Consider the following 20,353-nt stretch of genomic DNA (forward strand, 5'->3'; position numbering starts at 1 on the left):
TAATAATTTTCTTCAAGAATTATGGGCACGTGGACACATTTAAGGACCTTGTCCCTATGACTCGAGCTGCTGGCGCAGGAGAGAGGGAGTCTAGCCTTTTCTTTTTCTGTGCGCCATCTCTTCTGGTGACTTGGCAAAACCAACTGTCCCACCCTTATCTAATAGACCTCTAACAGACATATGCTTCCCATTCTCAGCATAGTCCTCTCAACACTTGTTCATGCATAGCCCTATGTAGCTGGTGCCAACCCACCTTCTTTTTCAGAGATCATTACTCACCCAGTGTCGGGTATGTCTTCAACTTTCTTTCACTTTTCTCATTGACCACTGGGTATTTTCCGTGTCAAGGCTTCAGTAGCTTGTCTAAGGATCTGGGGGTCTATGGAGAGATTGAAGCACAAATTACAGATGATGACAGTGGTGCAGAGAATCCTTCAGTGATAGTATGTCAGCTCCCATCTTGTCTTCAGCTACATGCAGTTTATATTGCTTGCTGTATCCTGTTGACAATGTAGTGGGAGTGCATGTTTGTACACAGACATGTTCTGCTTCTAGGTGTGCTTATTTCCTGAAATATAGCAGATGATAACACCTGTGAAATGCCTATACACTTAATACTACCCAGTGAAGTATTTACGTGTACCTGATGAAACTGATTCACCAAAGCAATTATGAGAATTAGAAGTAGTTCTACAGGTGCACTCCTAAACGTGGTACATGCCTTTGTTCATCGGCCCTAAAACATCCAATTCCATATTTGTAAAAGTGCAATGTTTGCTCAGTCCTTTCACCAGCATTTGATCTTTCATAGATTCACATGCTTGAATCATTCCGAGTCTTCGAAGTGGGAGTCTCTCTGTAACTCTTACATAGCATTACAAGGCACTACCTGCCTGTCTAGGCCCAGGGCCGTGCCTCTTTATGAGCACATTCATCTCATTGTAAAAGAGTTGAACTACCACACCTCACGTGAAAGGAAATTCCAGAGCTTCTCTCCCACTTCAATTCGGATAAGTATATTTTTACCTGAGACATTTTCTTTAAAACTTTTTCTTACGTGGGGTGTAGTTTCTATTCACCACCACCTTTTTAAAAGGGTTAGAGAAATATAAAATAAAAAAAGAGTGGAAATGAAAAAAATCTAACAGTAGCCTGTTCAAGGCATGTAATCTGTGTGGGCAAGTGAATTTTCACAGATGATCCATACAAAAGGTGCATCTAGTTCCTATATCCGGATCATAAGGTATGTATAAACAAACAGCCGGCAAGGAGACAATTAAGAGCTATACCTCCTGTGAATCACATCTGGCAGGAGTTAGGTAAACTGATACAGACCCCAGCCACAGATGTGGGAGCGGCACCCAAGCTTGACAAAAAGTACAAGATCCAGGGTATTCACCAGCTTGTCTCCTAGGTAACCCGTAGCTGGACTCTGTCAAAATGCAGGCTGCTCAACGTTAGTCATAAAATCCAGCGATTCCTTGCACTGCATTTCCAAATAGGTCAGGGCTCATAATGGATATATTTAGTGAAGGATTCTCCACAATGTCCATCAGAGCTGCCAATCCTATGGCAATAGTACGAAAATACAACCACCAAATGTTGTCAAAGAGTGGTTGTATGGATGAGTAAATGGGTGTGTGAGTGGCTGTTTGCGTGAATGAGTGGCAGTGTGTTCACTATGAGTGAAATAATAAGGTATGTGAGTGTCTGTGTGAGTGACTGCTTGTGTGGGAGGCTGCATGTGTAAGTGACTGGCTGTGTAACTGCATGTGTGAGTGAGTTGTGTGACTGATTGTAAATCTTTTCTATTACACTGACATTTTAATTAGAAAATAGGCAAAACAAACTAAGAGGAAATTGTTGCAGGAACACTTTATGTTGACTGTAAATCTGCTCTATTACACAAACTAACTGGAAGTTAGTGCAAGAACAATTGATGTTTAAAGACACTCTGCATGGATATCTCTATCCAATATATCTGTGGTAGAAAAAGTCTTTTGAGACATCTAGTGACTTTCAACTGCAGCCGATATGGAAAAAGAACATAAATATATGTAAATATTTGATCTTCAAAATTACAGAATCATACCAATACACATTACTTATACTATACCACAGTATTAGAAAGTAGTAAAAATATAATTTTCCCTTTTTTACTGTTCTCAGCTTTCATACTTCTTCACCATAAATTATAGTGTGTATGAAGCATCAACCTCGACTGATGGGGAAAAAACAATCAATGGATTGCCCAAAAAATATATATATAACTGTGCAGTACATTACTATAATTAAGTGACACTATGCATTGCAATCACTACTACCCATAAATGTGTTGCTTTTTCTAGACTTACTACGGTAATGTAAACAAACCTATGTTAAAAATATTTCTAAAATTATTTTGAAGATCTTTTTGAAAACATCACACCTGGTAACTTTATTAACACAGTGTAGTATATATATGTGTTATTAACTCCTTTGTGGAAGATAATAGGACTGTTGAATTTTGAGGAAGACTTTAAAGACATTACACCCAATAGGCTGAATAATGTCTAAAAGACTGATGAACCATGTGGCAGCTAGGCCTGGGTGGTGAATTCCGCTTCGATCGCAGAAATTGGGTAATTTCGCCTTCCGAAGAGAACGCGGAATTGCCAAAAATTCTGCGATCTGCGGCTTCGTGGAACTTTTTGCTTGTTCGCGCTCTCAAAATGCGTGTTCGCAAGATATTTGCCCCCGAGCACGCAAACAACATTCGTGAACAGGAAAAAAGCACGCGAACGGACGGAACAAGCAATTTCGCAGAGCTTTGCGTAGCGCGACTACGCAAATTCCGCCCACCCCTAGTGGAAGCACTTTTTTATCCACAATTCCTCCTTAGAACTTATGTTGAAGAAAGAAAAGATAAGAGTTTGGTAATTTGAAAGGAAGTTTTGGTTTGAATTTTAGGTTGATGTCATTACATTCCATCCATCCTTTTTCACTCTTTGAGTGTAGTATCCAGAGGTTGTTTTAATTACTTTGTGAAAGATCATAGCTGAGGTAAAAGATGGTCTTCCCAAAATGTATATTTGTCCAGCTTTGAAATTTGTAATTTAATTTTCCAATTTGGAACCATATGCTCTGCATTGTTGTACCATTAGTATAAGGCATTTTCCAGTTCTTGCTACGATTAACATAGAGATAACATCTGATCTGCAGTTTGGGCAGATCATATTTTGGTTAGCATTCTTCAACGATTTGTCAAAAGGCACACTGTTTGAATCTGGTAATTTTAAATAGAGAAAACACTCAGAATCTATTTTAGTGGTAGGTGAATAATCACAAACATTGTTCCATGTGCAACTCAGGCCGAATAAATCATCAATATTTACATCATCTTCTTCTAAAACTCCGAACATAACCATAATAAAATCTTGGGCATCTTGATGACGGTTGAGAGTAAATATTACAGATCCACTACATATATTTAAAAGATTTTGAATACCCGAAGTTGAATGAGTCATATTTCTGTCCGTCAGTAAACTTTGCAGCAAGTGATACTGTGCCGAGCACAATCTCTTATCTCATTTTTGTGCAATTTGGTTGACTAGATGTGGCAAATTAATATTGAAAGCAACATTTCCATAGCAGATGGCACCTGAACTGTTTTCCAACTGGTAACCTACAATATCTCTGTCATTTTCTAGTTTTCTCTTCTTAACAGATTCTAGATTGTCCTTCTGTCCTTTTTTTCTTTACTATCTGTACACTCTTTTGTAATATTCCGTTTAGGATAGATTATCAGTTTCTCATAAGCAGGGTATTGGCCTAAATGAGAAGCTTATGCACTTCCTAACCGACTGTACTCTCTTACACTTCTTGCATTAGCACTAACTTTCTCTTCATCAAAATCAATCAAAAACAAACCAGACAATGTTTGAACTTGCGACAATGCTACAGTGACATTCCTTTTTTAAATACAGTACTTCTAATGCTAACAAAAGCTGCATCTGCACTTAAACCATGTGATTTATGGACAGTTACAGCTAGAGACAGTAAGAACTGCTGGCGGCACCCATATGTCTTTCACTAGCATAAAACGTGCAAATAACATCCGATCTGCTTCAAGCCATCAATCTCATCAAATTTTATGGCCAATTATTTAACCCCATCTCTGTTTGGTAAATTAATAAAATCAATTATGTTACCCATTGCACCATTTATTAACCCTACTAACCCTTCCTCAACATTTAAATTACAGCGCAAAGTTACTCAACAGCTTTTGTTCACACGTAAAGGCTTTTCTAATCCTGCAGATCTCGATACAGACTTCGCCAAAGCATTACATTTTGCTTGCAGTGTATCTCTGAGAAGTAAGTATTGTGAATCCCTGATGTTCAATTTTATCAATAGCTGTAATTTACAAAATATCTTCTTTCTCCAGTTGTAGTAATTATTCATTAACTTGGTGCACTCTTCAAGTGTTGATATTAAATAAACTATAGATTAGACTTCTGCTCTTTAATGAAATAGTGCATTAGTTCAGCTTCTGTGATATTAGATGGAAATAGTTTCTTCATAAATCGACTTTCCAAAGCACGTTTCCCCTCCTGTGTCAGAACTTGTATTCTAATGTCCTTCAGTATATCTGTATAATTTACATCAGATGCTTGACTCATATCTTTCACTAGTTACCTGTATTCAAAGTTTAACCAAATATTCACATTGCCAAGACACCATATAGAATTTCTTGTTTCATTATGCACAAGTGTTTTGAAAACAGGTTGTCTTTTTACGGGGGTGAGATTTTCGCAGTTTGTTCTCAAAATCTGCTGCATTCTTAAGTGTATGAAGACATGAAGCATTACGTTGGATACCATGCTGACCTCATCAATGATTAAAAGCTTCAGTTTCTTCAATACTCTTGAGACCTCATGGCAAGCTTCACCAGGTAGTGTCTGGTATTCCAGTTTGTCACATTCAGTAGATAGCATTCGTAAGCAATGTAAAATAATCCCTTTAATGTTATGTGCAGCTAATACTGTTGCCTGTTGGTGATGTTACTACACATGACAAATTTGATTCTGTAGTCTCCTGTTGATAACCAGGGATAACTTTAATTAGGAAGGTGTTTCCAGTGCCAGCTTGACCACTGATGTATAGCAATATTGGTTTGTACAAAGAACAATCACACTGTTTCCTCTCATGGAGAAGTCCATGCTCTATTTTATCTTTAACTTCGTTGTAAATTTATTTTTGTTCATTTGTTCAGTTGTTCTAAGTGTTTGAAATCCACAGTTTACTCTCTTGCTTGCTGCATTGCAATCTCTACCTTATTCATAGTTATAGCTGCTTCATTTTGAATAGTTGGTTCTCCATGAGGATCTTGATTCGCTGGTGCAGACCTTTGGCTGCTTTGTGAATTCTCCTTTGCTATCTCAGCAGTGATGGTTTCTTCCTGTTCAATCTCATCTTTCTACATTTGCAGGTGGTTGAAAAGACTGAGCACTCAATGCTGTCTTTCACAGCATAGAAAAAGTCTTTGTAACAGTCTTAGTGTCCAAGTAAATCTGATTCAGCACGGCATGGCTTGAACAATTGTTGAAGTGCCAAATAGAAAAACTCTCTTTTCTCTAGGGTTTGGCAACTGAGCTTTCACCGGTTAATTAGGTTCCCTTTGTTGTGTTTCACCAAACAACTGTCACATCCAAGTACTGTATATCTTCATACTTCTACGTTTTCAGTTAGATTACTTCTATAAGTATAGTAGTGCAGTACTTCATAGAGACACGTATTTTGAAGATAAGGACTCCTTCTTGAGTAGTATGTATCCAGCAAGTTCATCTTCAGAATGACTCTACTTTTGGGAGCAAATTCTGCAAGGTACTGTATTTCTGGGAAAGACTTAAATACTCTATTTTGACTGCTTGCAAGGCCTAGGCTTGCCCACACCATTCCTCTTAACTTGGAGAACAAAGTAGCCGAGCACAACCTTACCGAGCATTCATAGGTTCCTATTTCTCTTTAAGAAAGCATTTTCAAACGAACCTTTCAATTTCTTGGTCAGACTCCTTTCTGCAGAAATCTTTTTCCACATCTTTCATCATGGGCTTCTCTGATTTTGTTATATATGAAGTAACATAGCGAGCTGCAGCCATAGACTTGTCTGCAACAAATTGTAGATCCATATTTGCATTCAGCATCTTCAGAATCACAGAGTTGTAGTCATTGATACACTTGGAAGCATCTGTTCTTCTCGGGTTGTATGTATTTTTTGGAAGGATGTATGTATTTCCATGTCAGGATATGTCTGCCTGCAGAAAAAAACTGTTAACTCTCCCATCTGAGATGACAGGTTGTGGAAATCTAAAACGACATCTTGTGTAAAATGTTCCTTTTCTTCTGTATTTTCAACAACAGTACGTCCCTCATCTATGAGTTTGAAACCATAGAACTTGTTGCCTCAAGCCCTTGTCAGCACCGTCTTTTGGGATGGCGCATGTCACAAACTATTGTATGAAAGACAAGACAGACTCACCAGTGTCTGTTCTACATTTCGTGGCATCTTTTACCCATAACAGCATGTAAATATGGGGAGCATCTCTAGCTTGGTACTCTTTGTACCAAAAGGAGGATGCGTTTAGTTGTAGATAAAGCCGTCACCGCTTGAAACCTGTGGTCAAAATATCTGTTTTTGCAGAGTCCAGCAAGCAAAGTTCTCCTGGTGTCTTTAGATTGGTGTCTTTTATGTTTGAGTTTGCTTCTCGCAGGAATTCAGGCAGATTATCCCATGCATACTCTGCGCAGCTGAGTGTTAGAAACCAAGTAGGTGCTCCGAGGTTTCTCAACATGATTTTCTGCTCACCATGACAACAATACCAATATTTATTGGTGTCATGTTGTCACACCACCAACTTAATAAAGTTGTATTCCAGGTTTTCATCTTTTCATTGAACTTTGTCAACACATCCCCTTGCTCGGATATTTTGCAGATTCACTCCTGCCTTGAGAATGTGGTTTACTCGATAAGATAGGCCTGACAAGTCACTCTCAAACAAAAGGTAAAATATATAGGGAATACACTGGCGAAATCTAGGATCCTCTGTGTATAATCTAGTTGATCTGTACTCAACTGCTGGGATCTGTACAGGCCTGTCAACATACCTACCATCCACTCCTGTGAGAAAGAGATGCAGATAACATTGAACATTGAGATCAATATCATGACCAATAACCCCTTTAGAATGCAGAGGGTGGATACTGTAGTGTTCATAAATTACTTCTGATCGGGATCTATCCACCTTTTCAATCTGACCTCTTGATGGCAATGTGTCACCCTCCATATGTGTTATATCTTGAAGAGCATCTACATTTTTATAATAAATATTATTTGTACCAATTATAATGTTGCTTTCATTATTTTACTAACATGCACTAACTCCTTCCATATTTTATAAAACTCTTGATAGGGACACCCTTGACTAAAAAAGTAAGTGCTTCTTTCAGATCTCTCTGCAACCCTACAATTTCAATATGCTGCTTGAAATCAAATGTCAAGTACACAACTCTACCTTTAAGGCCTTTTTAGGTCTCGCCTAGGCAGCGCTTGCGCTGTCTCTTCGAGACATGCTGTATTGAGGTATGGAATTGAAGCTCCGCCCAATTTCCTGCCAATCTTTTCAATTGGCTCCTCTTACTCTCCTTTCCGAATGTTTGCTTTTGATTCGTGAATAGGCTTAGTAGTCCATCCTTAATACCGCCTTATCTGCATTTGTAACCTCCCATGAGTACTGGACCTTTTACTGTGTTGTTGCTCGATGTGTTTTATTTACATTCTGTGAGCACTATTTCACTAATACGTTAATCCTAGCTACGGTTGGCAGCAGCGAGGCACACCTTGATCCTAAACAATGTTGCTGTGCCTTTCTTTGCTCTCGTGCGGGTAGCCAAACAATTTTTTCAATGTTATATACTTTTAATAAGCAGTGCGGCACAAGCAGTGTGCTGTACAGCTTACAAAAAATTTACAATATTGAAAAAAATAGAGGTTGGTGAGCCGCGCCCTTCTTTTAATCGGCACGGCTCACAAAACTGTATGTTTTCAATGTTGTACATTTCTCGTAAGCAGCACGCCGCTTGTGCAGCGTTGGTTACTAAAAACATATAATATTGACAAAATAGAGCAATCGGTCGCTCATTACTAAACGGTTGAGCTATTAGTGTTGCAATATTGCAAGGCCAATAGCTCAAACTTTCAGTAATGTGAATCGTATTACATTGCAGATGCTTTATTTTTCTCGCTTACATGAGCTGTCGCGAGCAAGCCTGCTTTCCCAGGGATGTCCCTCTATTCTCCATTGTGAGGTTAGTCATGCCCTCCCTCCCTTCCACTCTTGAGTGGTGGGAGGGGACTGCACTGTCTTCGTGCTTCTTTGCCAGCAATTTCAGCTGCAAAGCTCCAACTTGCCGCAGGAGCAGCTTGCTGGTCCCTGGCAGAAGATGGCTACAGAGAATATGGAGGGCAGTGAGGTGAGCCTTGACATCAGCTCAAACATACACGTTATGCTCTGCAGTTGGGCTTTGAAAGTGTCAGTGCCCCTTGCTGTGTGATGCTCTACTTGCGAGGCACAACTTCCTTAATCTGTCTGCTTTTTTTATTTGAAATTGTGACATTGTGTTACTGCCACAACCCATCTGATCTCGAGAGGCGATGGCATGTAAACTGTCTGCTTTTGACTTGGTTCACTCGTCACTGAAAGGGAAGCGTTTTAGTTGTAGCATACGTTTTCTCTCATGTTGCACATTAAACAAGTCAAACTGCCCTTGTAAGCAATATGTCCTGCGTTCACGCTTTTTTCAATGAAATGGCAGCTTCTTTCTATACACACTAACCGGTATGAAAGTTAAAGTTGAATCTGCTTTGCAGTGTCTGGGTTACCACCCATTATTAGATAAACTGCTGGTTATGACACACATGAGTTTATATAAGCAGTGTATAATTTAAGGGAGCATTTATAGGGGGTGCTTGTAATGTGCTTTGTGATCCCCCCCCCCCCCAAAAAAAAACACAAGGAGAGCAATTTTCTATTTGAATAAATCCAGCTCGCAGTAAAACGAGTTGCAAAGATTGCTTGGACATAAGGCAGGATGGATGGACATGACCGCACTATCGTAATGAAACCGTGCTTTTAATATCTCTTTCAAGCACCCCGGGCAGGAAAGGGTGAAGCAAGCACTTACAAACGTCCCGGCTGTCCTACATAAGAGCCCTTCCGTATAGCTCTAAACTGGTCATTTACGTGAGGTATTTTATTCTGGTGTGCTGACCAGGCTTTGCGTTCCCTGATATGGCTTCTGGTGTTAATTTTGTAGGTCAGCACAGTCATAGCTTGATCAGCATTTGTAAAGAGATTTTTATCTTAGGTTTGCCAATTTAGCTGCCTAAAGAGTGTTACAAAACAAAAGGGTTTTTACTTTTGACATATAATTACCCTATCCTGGGCGAATACGGACTCTTATACTGTTGTTAGTTTGGATTCATAAGAATAGAGCCTGCATACACGTCTTTGCTAAGTGGCTTATTCAGAGATAAGCTGGATGACGTTTGCACATTTCAAGGATTTCTTGTTGGTGAATAAACTGGTAATTTAGTGATATGCTCTAAGGGAAGTTTACGTTAATAACTTGTCTGTGAACACATAAGAAAATATACCTCTATTACATTTATTAATAATATATAACATTTTTTAACACGCCATATGGTTTAAAGATCAATCTAGCGGTTTCTGTCTAACCTCCAACAAGAAAATAAAAATCTCTCCTTTAAATTGACATTCTCTTTCTCCCTTCAGTGCTCTGAAGATTTGCTTAATGTTAACTATCAGGGAGTAGCTTTTTCACTCTCTTGATTGATTTTTCTTTTTATCCATTATATAAACAAACCTGTCTAAAACAGGGTACCTTGTACACATACTGCCATGTGTGTAAAGAGCTCTGACATCAACAATGGTGTATTCAGCGCTACATGAAACTTATAAAATATATAATATAATTTTTCACCGCACTTTTCACTTCCTCTCCATATGAGTCGATGGTCCCAGTGGTAATTCCTCAGTCTTAGTCCTCCAGCCAGTGCTGCTAGCTGCTTCTCTGGTTCCAGTGGTAACTCCTCATTCTCAGTCCTCTCGGCAGTGCTGCAGCTGTGTCTCTAGTCATAGTGGTAATTCATCATTGTAAGTGCTCTAGACAGTGGTGCTAGCTGCTTCTCTGGTCCCAGTGGTAATTCCTCATTCTAAGTCCCCTAGGCAGTGCCGTTAGCTGTGTCATTATTTCCAGTGGTAATTCCCCATTCTTAGTCCTCTAGGCAGTGCTGCAGCTGCTTCGCTGATCCCAGTGGTAATTCCTCATTCTTAGTCCTGTAGGCAGTGCTGCTAGCTTCTTGTCTGGTCCTGTTGGTGATTCCTCATTCTTAGTCCTCTAGACAGTGCTGCTAGCTGCTTCTATGATCCCAGTGGTAATTCATAATTTTATGTCCTGTAGACAGTGCTGCAGCTGAGTCTCTAGTCATAGTGGTAATTCCCCATTCTTAATCCCCCCTAGGCAGTGCCGCTAGCTGTGTCTCTATTTCCAGTGGTAATTCCCCATTCTAATTCCTCTAGGCAGTGCTGAGGCTGTCTCTCTGGTCACAGTGGTAATAACTCATTCTAAGTTCTTTAGACAGTACTACAGCTGTTTCTCTGATCACAGTGGTAATTCCCCATTCTTAGCCCTTTAGCCAGTGCTGCTAGCTGCTTCTCTGGTCCCACTGGTAATTTGTCAGTCTTAGTCCTCTAGCCAGTGCTGCTAGCCGCTTCTCTGGTCCTAGTGGTAATTCCTGATTCTTTGTCCTCTAGGCAGTGCTGCTGCTATGTCTCTGGCCCCAGTGTTAATTCATCATTTTTAGTCCTCCAACCAGTGCTGCTAGCTGCTTCTTTGCTCCCAGTGGTAATTCCTCATTTTATTTCCTCTAGACAGTGTTGCAGCTGTGTCTCTGGTCACAGTTGTAATTCCCGATTCTTAGTCCTCTAGATAGTCCCACAAGATGCGTCTCTGTTTCCAATGGAAAGTTCCCATTCTTAGTATGCTAGGCAGTGCTGCAGGTGCTTGTCAGGTCTCAGTGGTAATTCGTCATTCTTAGTCCTCTAGTTAGTGTAGCTAGCTGCTTGTCTGGGTTCGTCAGTAACTCTCCTATTCTAGATCCTCTAGGCAGTGCTGAAGCTGTGTCTCTGATCACAGTGGTAATTTCTCATTCTAAGTTCTCTCAACAGTGTTACAGCTGCTTCTTTAGTACCACTGGTAATTCCTCATACTAAGTCCTCTAGGCAATGCTGTAGCTGTGTCTATGTTCATGCATCCACTACACCAAACCAAAACACATATCTAAAGGACATTGTCATTTACAATGCCAATAACTCTTAACTCTCAAAAATGTCGAGACCCATTACATTGCAAATGCTTGGTCTAACTCTGTTGGTGGTAACTTCCCTGGCTTTGGCTTCATACGGACTATAGCTTGGAATAGATGTAAAGACTGTATAAGAATTTATTCATACAAATTTAGATCTTAAAGTTCTTTGGGGATTGGAACCAATTCTAACTTGTTGTGGACTGCTCTAGCTGGCATTTTATTATCCTCCAACTCAATATAACAGTACTTACATATAATTTGTCATGTGAAACAATCAAAACTTTCCTCTGCCTATAAATAAGCTGCTAATTCTTGCCAAATATCTCTGTTCTCTTCTTCAGTTTATGAAGACAGAACCACATAACAAGTTTGAATGTTATAGTGAGTGCGTTGACAATATATACAAACACAGTTCAGTTTCTCTAAACAAACTTATATGTTCTAATCTCTTCTTAAAAGTTATCTATACTAATAGTATTTGGCTACCCGACTACTCACGGCATACGACTGGTTCAACGGTGGCTGGTCGGACCCGGCATACAGGGTAGAATTGAATATCTTGGGCCTACCCAGGATGCAGGAGATGGTGTACAGGAGACCTATCCCTAGACTTTTGCCTATGGTGACACTAGGAGTTGTCTTGGCCTGGTGAGCCTCCCTGCGCCACACCCAATGCTCGAATAAACTAACCCAATACACACCACTCTGGCATGGCTCCTGGCTCCGGGAAGTCAGCAGCTGAAACGGATTCAAAGCCTGGGATCTTATTGGCATCTCGCAACTTGGTGACATATGGGGCGGTGATCGCATTCGCACTTTTTAAGACCCACAAACCTGATATTCCCTATATAAATACCTGCAGCTGCGCCACGCACTCCACACCCACATATCCAACGGCACCATGCTACCAGAATATAGCCCACCGAGGCGCAAACCATGACAGGTAACTTGGGGAAGGAAGGGATCTCCCTTATTTACTGGAATCTCACAAACAATACTCCCAACACATTGCACCGACTTAGGGACCAATGGGAGGATTGGACTGGACCTCTGGAGGAAGAGGACTGGAGAGACGCACTGATTTAAAAAAAAAATATCTTTATTGCATTTTATCTTTTTTTGGTACATCAGTCTACAAGCATCGATGCATATCACTTTGGCAACAATATCATTTGCACCATAACACTATACATATAAATCAAAACATTTCCTTCACATTACTTCAGTATCGTTCATGTCTGGGGTGTAAGGCTGCATCTACGTATACAAATCGCCTTGGGCTCCTATGGTCCGCACATTCTGTCATCTCCAATCGAGGGCCAGAGTGAAGGTATTTAGTACGCCTCTCCATGGCAGCAAGAGTAATGCGTAAGAACATCAATGCATACAGATAAATGCAGTTTTCATTTGGATCCAACTTTTGAATTGCATCACATAACATGCCATAAGGAAATATATCAGTGTACATGCAAATGTCAAGTTCATTCACTAGATATTAATTTCTATAACTATTCAACCGCATCCAACAATAGTAAATAATAAATCAAAACAAAAGAGACATCAAATAACCAAGAGCATATGTATCAAGTATCTTAGTGTGCCATCTAGTTGCAGACATGGCCAGACTAGCATGCGAGTATAGTGTGTGGGCTGCTACTTTTGTTTTCTATGCAATTGTATGGCTGTTGAGGGAACGCGAGGCAGGAGCTACTTCCGTGTGATATTTTTAGGGATTGTGAGGTTCTTGCCCAGCCTAACATTTGCAGTTGGGGTGGCATGTAGAGACAGCGCGGTATCGGCGGCTGGGTGGCTCATTAGGTGTCAGGCCCCGCTCGTTGCACAGGAGGAATCTGCAGCGTGGCATTCGAGCGGGTGAGAGTCTGGAGAAATGCACTGATGACACCCAAAACGGTTCCCAATTTCACTAGGCTCTGTCTGGTTCAACTGTATTATTTACATACTGCACACCTAACACCAAAATGCCTTCACAGTGCAGGGTTAAGACCAAATGCATCATGCACACGCTGCAACCAAGAACAAGCACATTTCTTCCACATGGTATGGACCTGCCCTGACATCACACGCTACTGGAACTCAATAGAGACCGAACTTACAGAGTTTCTGGGCTGGGAGGTCCTGCACAGACCGCTAACCATGCTCCTGGGAATCACAGACTGGTTGGACGGGACCAGATCCGATAAATTATTTCTAAACCCAGACCTCATGGTGGCCAAGAGGGATATTGCTGCTATCTGGCTAAATGCTGATTCACCTACTATGGCGAAATGGCATAGAGGGGTAGACTGGTGTGCAGCACAGGAGAAACCTATGTATGCGGCTAAAGGGTGCTCGGCGAAGTATGGCAAAGTATGGGGAAAATGGTTGGGATTACTGGACTGATAATACCTCCTTTGAGGGACAGTGTGTCAAGTGCGAGGTCTTATATTGTTTTCCCTTCGTAACTATGTACTCCAGGTGCCTTGTCTGTATGGGTAATGTGATGACTTTCTACAATTGCTGTACCTTGCTACACCTGATTATTGCTGGTTTTCCTCGTTTAAAAACCAATAAAGTTGATCATCATCAAAAAGTTATCAACACTAATATGTATGTCCTGTTCCGCTATACCTGCAGATACCAAGTATTCATTTTCCCTACACTCCTCTCCAGGACCAAATAAACTAAACTGAACATAATCGCAAACTTTTTCTACCTCTGCTACTGTACCATGCAAAAGAGCTCTATTCATTTCTCCTAAACATTTCTCCTAAACGCCTTCCTCGAGACGAACGGATCCCTCGACCCCTCGCAGTACGGTTTCCGAGCCAACCACAGCACCGAGACCGCCCTCATCGCAGCCACTGACGACATCAGATCCCTGCTCGACAATGGGGAAACAGCGGCCCTCATCCTCCTGGACCTCTCTGCAGCGTTCGACACTGTCTGCCACCGCACCCTAGTGCAGCGCCTCAGCAACATCGGAGTCCAAGAAAAGGCACTGGAGTGGATCATCTCGTTCCTCGCCGGAAGAACCCAGAGAGTCCGCCTCTCCCCGTTCAGATCCGAAGCCACCAAAGTCATCTGCGACGTACCACAAGGATCATCACTCAGCCCAACCCTCTTCAACGTCTACATGAGCCCTCTCGCAGCCATCGCACGCAAACACAACCTCAACATCATCTCCTATGCCGACGACACCCAGCTGATCCTCTCCCTCACCAACGACCCGCCACCGTCAGAACCAACCTGCACGAAGGGATGAAAGACGTCGCCGAGTCGATGAAGAACAGCCGCCTGAAACTGAACTCAGACAAGACAGAAGTCCTCATCCTAGGATCATCGCCCTCTGCCTGGAACGACTCCTGGTGGCCCCCTGCCCTGGGCACCACTCCCAAGCCAACGGTCCACGCACGCAACCTAGGCTTCATCCTGGACTCCTCCTTCTCGATGACCAGACAAGTCAACGCCGTCTCATCATCATGCTTCAACACCCTGCGCATGCTCCGTAAGATCTTCCAATGGATCCCCACCAAAACCAGGAAGACGGTCACCCAGGCACTCGTCACCAGCCGACTGGACTATGGAAACACCCTCTATGCCGGAACCACAGCCAAACTTCAGAAAAGACTCCAGCGCATTCAGAATGCCTCCCCACGACTCGTCTTGGACGTCCCCCGACACAGCCACATCTCCGGCCACCTGAGAGACCTGCACTGGATCCCCGTCAGCAAGAGGATCACGTTCAGGCTCCTCACCCACGCACACAAGGCCCTCCACGACCTGGGCCCCAAGTACCTCAACAACCGCCTGACCTTCTACGCGCCCACCCGCGCGCTACGATCGACCAGCCTCGCCCTCGCCGCCGTACCACGCATTCGCAAAGCCACCGCCGGGGGAAGATCCTTCTCCTACCTGGCAGCCAAGACATGGACCTCCCTCCCCATCCGGCTGACCCAGGATCACCTTTCCTTCAGGAAGCTCCTCAAGACCTGGCTCTTCGAGCAGTACCGGACCCCTCCCCCCCAGCGCTTTGAGACCCTACCGGGTGAGTAGCGCGCTATACAAATGTCTATGATTGATTGATTGATAAACATAGGGCAGGAGTTTTGACATAGTAAAGCCTCCTAACTAATGTTCTCATTTGCGAGTGGTGTACAGCTAACATTCTGAAATGATCAAAGCAGCTTTGGTACACTTTCTTTGATGGACATGATAGTGAGTGTCCCTGTAAATTAGAATATTTTCTTATGTTGCATGGATCTAATCCTTGCAAAGCCACAATTTTCTGTTTTAGACATCTGTTTAGAAACTTACGAAGGAAAGATCTCAATATAGCACTAGATTTCTGCCGTACTCTACAAATACTGTTACAGTCCTATTTATATACAGGGGCCTGTCTACGCCTTCCCTGTCCCTCTTTAGCGATCACTTCCTCTCAGCTGCGACCAGTGCAGGGTAAGAGTGGTGGGACGGGGTGTCGACTTACGATGACGAGGGAAAATAAAATAAAATAAACACTTACCCTACACTCACCGCATCACCGAGTCGGCGATGCGGTGAGCATAAGGTACGTGTTTTTCTTTATTAACATTTTATTTTTCATCGTTGTCGTATATCACGCACCCCCACCGCACCCCGCCTCACCGCTATTACCTGCACCAGCCATAATTGCTTCCTATATAGTTCAAGGTACCATCACCTCTTTTGGACTAAGACTACCATCCTTTATCTCATAACAGTATCCATATTCTTCAACTGCATGCACTGATGTGTTCTCTTGGAAGTAGCTTTCTTCATTAAAGAAAGGCTCAGTACTAGAAGTAGGTCTCCATTCACCTAAAAGTTACTTCTGTTGACAAATCTTTTCTTTTGGCTTCTTGTTCTCATAGATAACACTATTTTATCCAGTGTCCTCATTCTGTTTAGAATTAAAATAAATAGCTTCCGCTTAAGAGCAAAGGTCTTATGAACTACAGTCTCAACACATTCTTTTTGTCTGACAACTTCTCATCTTCTTTTATCTTTTTTCATAGTTGTCTTTAGATTGTGAATTACTCTAGTGCTGAACATTCTCACTCTAACATTCTTAAACTGCCTCTGTATTCTGGTTAAACTCTCCTTTTTTAAAACGATTTTTTTACTCTTCATATCATGTGCATTTTCTCCTTTCTTACTTGTTCTCAAACTTTGTTTTTTATTTACTCTATTTCGCTGACTTTCAAGTTGTGCATATAAAAAGTTTTGTAAAAAACATATTTTATTAGGTTTTTATAGTACCGCTTGGGTGACAGCCCGACATAGTCCGCAGACTTTCCTACCCCATCCGTTTTGGCAAGCAAATTTGAATCTATACATATACCCAAAGAGATAAAACATCACACCATACAGTGTGGCCCACCAAACCTCCCATGGAGCTACTCTTACTGGGATTGCTTGGGAAGAGAAGGGAGGTCGATGCCCCGGTATGTAGCCCATCAAGACCATATTTTTCTATGTTTTTGGTGGCAACCCTTCGCTTGGAATACCGCCATCTCCGCGGCCATGCATTTGTCTAGCTCTCTACGCCACTTTCCCATTGTTGGTGGAGAAGTTCCCTTCCATAACTGTACAGTATCCCGTTTAGCGATTGTAAGGTCGAGAAAGAGGAGGTGTTGCTTATATCGGTTCCCACCTATGTCTTCCGTGCTATGAAGCAGAAACAGTTGGGGATCGCGTGGAAGGTCCCAGGACAGCATCTCTTTAAGGCATGTCGATATCCTACGTCAGAAAAGTTGCAGTGCTGTGCAATTCCATACCTTGTAGAGAAGTGTCCCCTCCTCCCTGTCGCAGCGTAAGCACTGAGGGGATGCCACAACTCCCATCTTCCAGAGACAAAGACGTGTGTAATAGACGCGGTGAACATACCTAAATTGAATAAGACCTAATCTGGAGGCTACCACGGCGCCCCGAGGACTAGATATCGCCTCCGCCCAGTCATCGTCCGTCAGGTCTGGCATGTCATCCTGCGACACCTCCTTTTTAGGTTTCGCCTGGAGCACGGAGCTTTAGCTCCGCCTCCAGAGAAATCTGTAGTTTTCAGTAAGGGACACTTGAATCCGCCCTCTGTTCCATTGGCTAGCTCCATAAATGGAGGCTAGCCATTGGAACAGAGATCTGTCCGTCATTCACGGACCAGATTCGGGGGCGTTCCCGAGATTTTTTCCATGGGCGTTCCCTCTGTGTAGTCATCGGGCGGTGGGCGGGGTTTCTTTTTTTTTGTCGTCCGTGTTTGCTTTTGTCATTCCGAGGCCGACCGCCGCCGGAAGAAGTCTTCCTCTGGTAAGTGCTTGCTGCGTCTCATGTCGTCTGTGCCGTTCCGCCCCCTCCCCGTGTGTCCGTTCCGCCCCCCTCCCCGTGTGAAAGTGATTTGTTTCTGGAGCTCGGCACGGGTCCATTCCCGCCCCCCTCCCGCTTCCCGCCCCCCCTCCCGCTCGGAAGTGCATGTGCAGTTGCTCATCTTGCCTTCCCGCCCCCTCCTCCCCGTGTGTCCGTTCCGCCCCCCTCCCCGTGTGAAAGTGATTTGTTTCTGGAGCTCGGCTCGGGTCCATTCCCGCCCCCCTTCCGCTTCCCGCCCCCCCCCCCCCCTCCCGCTCGGAAGTGCATGTGCAGTTGCTCGTTCGACTCGGGGGTGGTTCTGTGTATGTACTTGTTAGCGTTGCATTAGCATGCAGAAATGCACCCAGGGGCAGTCACCGGATCAGCTCCAGTTGCTCTGGTGTCCTTGGCATTCCTGTGATTGTTTCTTGTCTGACTTTCAGTTAAAAGAGCAATCACTGGTGGTGACGGTTATCACTTGTTGTCATCATGGAGGCTGACATCTCGGGATTGCAGTGGGTAGGTGCAGAGAACGGTTTGCCATCCTCTAAGAGTACTTCTCGGGGAGCTTTATGCCCCAGTTCTAATGTCAGAGTGGAGCCCATATAGCGCTACCTCGTCGTAGCCCTTTTAAGAACTGCCATCTCAGACAGACGATGTGGAGTGAACTACCAATAGAGGGTAACGAGGCGGGACATAAAATGTTAAAAGCTTGCAAGACGTGACGCACAGACCTGTAGAACTGAAAGCAAAAAAAAGGGGGTGGGGGCGCAGGGAAACGATGAATGACAGGGCACAGCCAATTGGAGTGGAAGAGGCGGGATTAGGGCGTGATAGGGGCGCGGCCTATGTAGATAATGAGGCAGCTCTTGAACACCTGAGGAATGAAAGGGGGGAGCGGTCGCCAAAAATAGGTGGGCGGGGCAAGGGCGGCCAAAGACCGACCGCCAGTGCAGATTGACAAACTCTATCAGCTGTTAAGGTCTTGAGCCCAGCCAGTGACCCCCTGAGCGTTGGGAGGCAATCCGCTCAGAGAAGGAAGAACGCGTGTACTACCAGTCCAGCGAGGTTGCTGGCTTAGTACAGCGACAGAGGTGCCTAGACACGGAGAGGGAGGCGCTATACAGGCATTTCCTGCGTGAGCCCGGCAGCGTGGTTCATTGGTGTCATTTGGGCACAAAAACCGAAGGGACATCTTGACAGAGGTGCCTAGACACGGAGAGGGAGGCGCTATACAGGCATTTCCTGCGTGAGCCCGGCAGCGTGGTTCATTGGTGTCATATGTGCACAAAAACCGAAGGGACATCTTCGCTGTTCGGAGGAGTCCGCTGCCAGTGAAAGAAACGGTGCTTCCCAATTCCATGAGTGGAGGGGGTGTATCTGGGAGAGTGAGTGTGTGCTTCTAGGTGAAGAGGGAGGCCCCTAGATTACAGAGGTGGGCCAAGCTAATTTATTTATTTGTTACATATATTAATTGCATAAGAGGAAGGACGAATGCGTCTCCGTGTGTGGTGTTTTTTTTCTCAAGCGAGGTAAGCTGCTGTCGGTGTGTACTGAGGAAGGAAGCTGTTAATGCGTTTACTGATTAGTACGATGCTACATAGAGAAAGTGGAGGCTTAGGGGGGTAAAGTGCTTCTTGTGTGTAGAGTTGTGGATCTTCCAGCTAGGTAAGGGGCAACTCTGTTGAGAAGGGGATGCCTCTGAGACGTAAAGTCCTACAGCTGGTACAGCCACTGGTAAGTTGCTCTAATATGCGCTTCACCCCCTTGAATAGATCCTTTGCACATACCTACACACCACAATCTGACCTGCCAGTAGCATGCAGGGTCTGTAGCTTTGTTTCTTCTCACCTGTCCTGCACTGAGAAGGTCTGAGCATCTAAGCTGCACAAATTCACCTGCATTGGTCAGTGACCTACGACTCATTTTTTTCCGTCTTAAAAATCCAGCCTTGCTTCTTGGCTCATTGATGGAACCTCCATTGTGCACTTGGGGCTTGCATCACCCATCTGAAAGGGCGCCACCACTGGTCACAAGTTCCACAGCCAGTGTCTAATTTTAACTGGTGGCTGCAGGTGGTGGCCCGATGGCACTTATTTTTGGGGACCAGTACTCATTTTTTGTTTTCAGACTTTGACCCAGAGCAAGAGAGAGGAAACACATGCAAGGGGAAGGGAGGAGAAAGAGAAATACGGACAATGACAAAGGGACAAAGCAGTGATGATAAGAACCTGAAAGCGTGAGATAACGAGGCAGAGTTTCTGGTGGTGGATTAGAGATGCATGAGGTGGAATCAAAACTATGGAGCCTTGGTTTTCGCCACCCTCAATATTCATTAGCTCTGGCCGCAGAGTTATGAGCAGAAATGTGGAGCTTGGCTCTTAATTCCTTTACAAATAAAGTACTGACCACAGCAGACTTTCAGAAAGTTTTCCTTGAGCACATTCTGTATCCTCTATCTGCTTTGCTTTTGACTAGGCACTGTGTGTGTTTTTTTGTTAAGGATCTAACTAGTAGTAATGCACATACTTAGGTTTTAAGGTTCCAAGTGGGTTGATAGTTTGTTTTAGT

The 20,353-nt window shown here is 43.4% G+C and overlaps 1 protein-coding gene across 2 annotated transcripts in view; it reads left to right on the forward strand.

Moving 5' to 3' along the window:
• The window catches only part of LETM2 (leucine zipper and EF-hand containing transmembrane protein 2), a 300,248-nt gene that overhangs the window by 64,704 nt on the left and 215,191 nt on the right, over window positions 1-20,353 (forward strand). The gene's annotated exons all lie outside the window — the stretch shown is intronic.

This window comes from Lissotriton helveticus, chromosome 11 (assembly GCF_964261635.1).
Source record: "Lissotriton helveticus chromosome 11, aLisHel1.1, whole genome shotgun sequence".
Taxonomy (NCBI): Eukaryota; Metazoa; Chordata; class Amphibia; order Caudata; family Salamandridae; genus Lissotriton; species Lissotriton helveticus.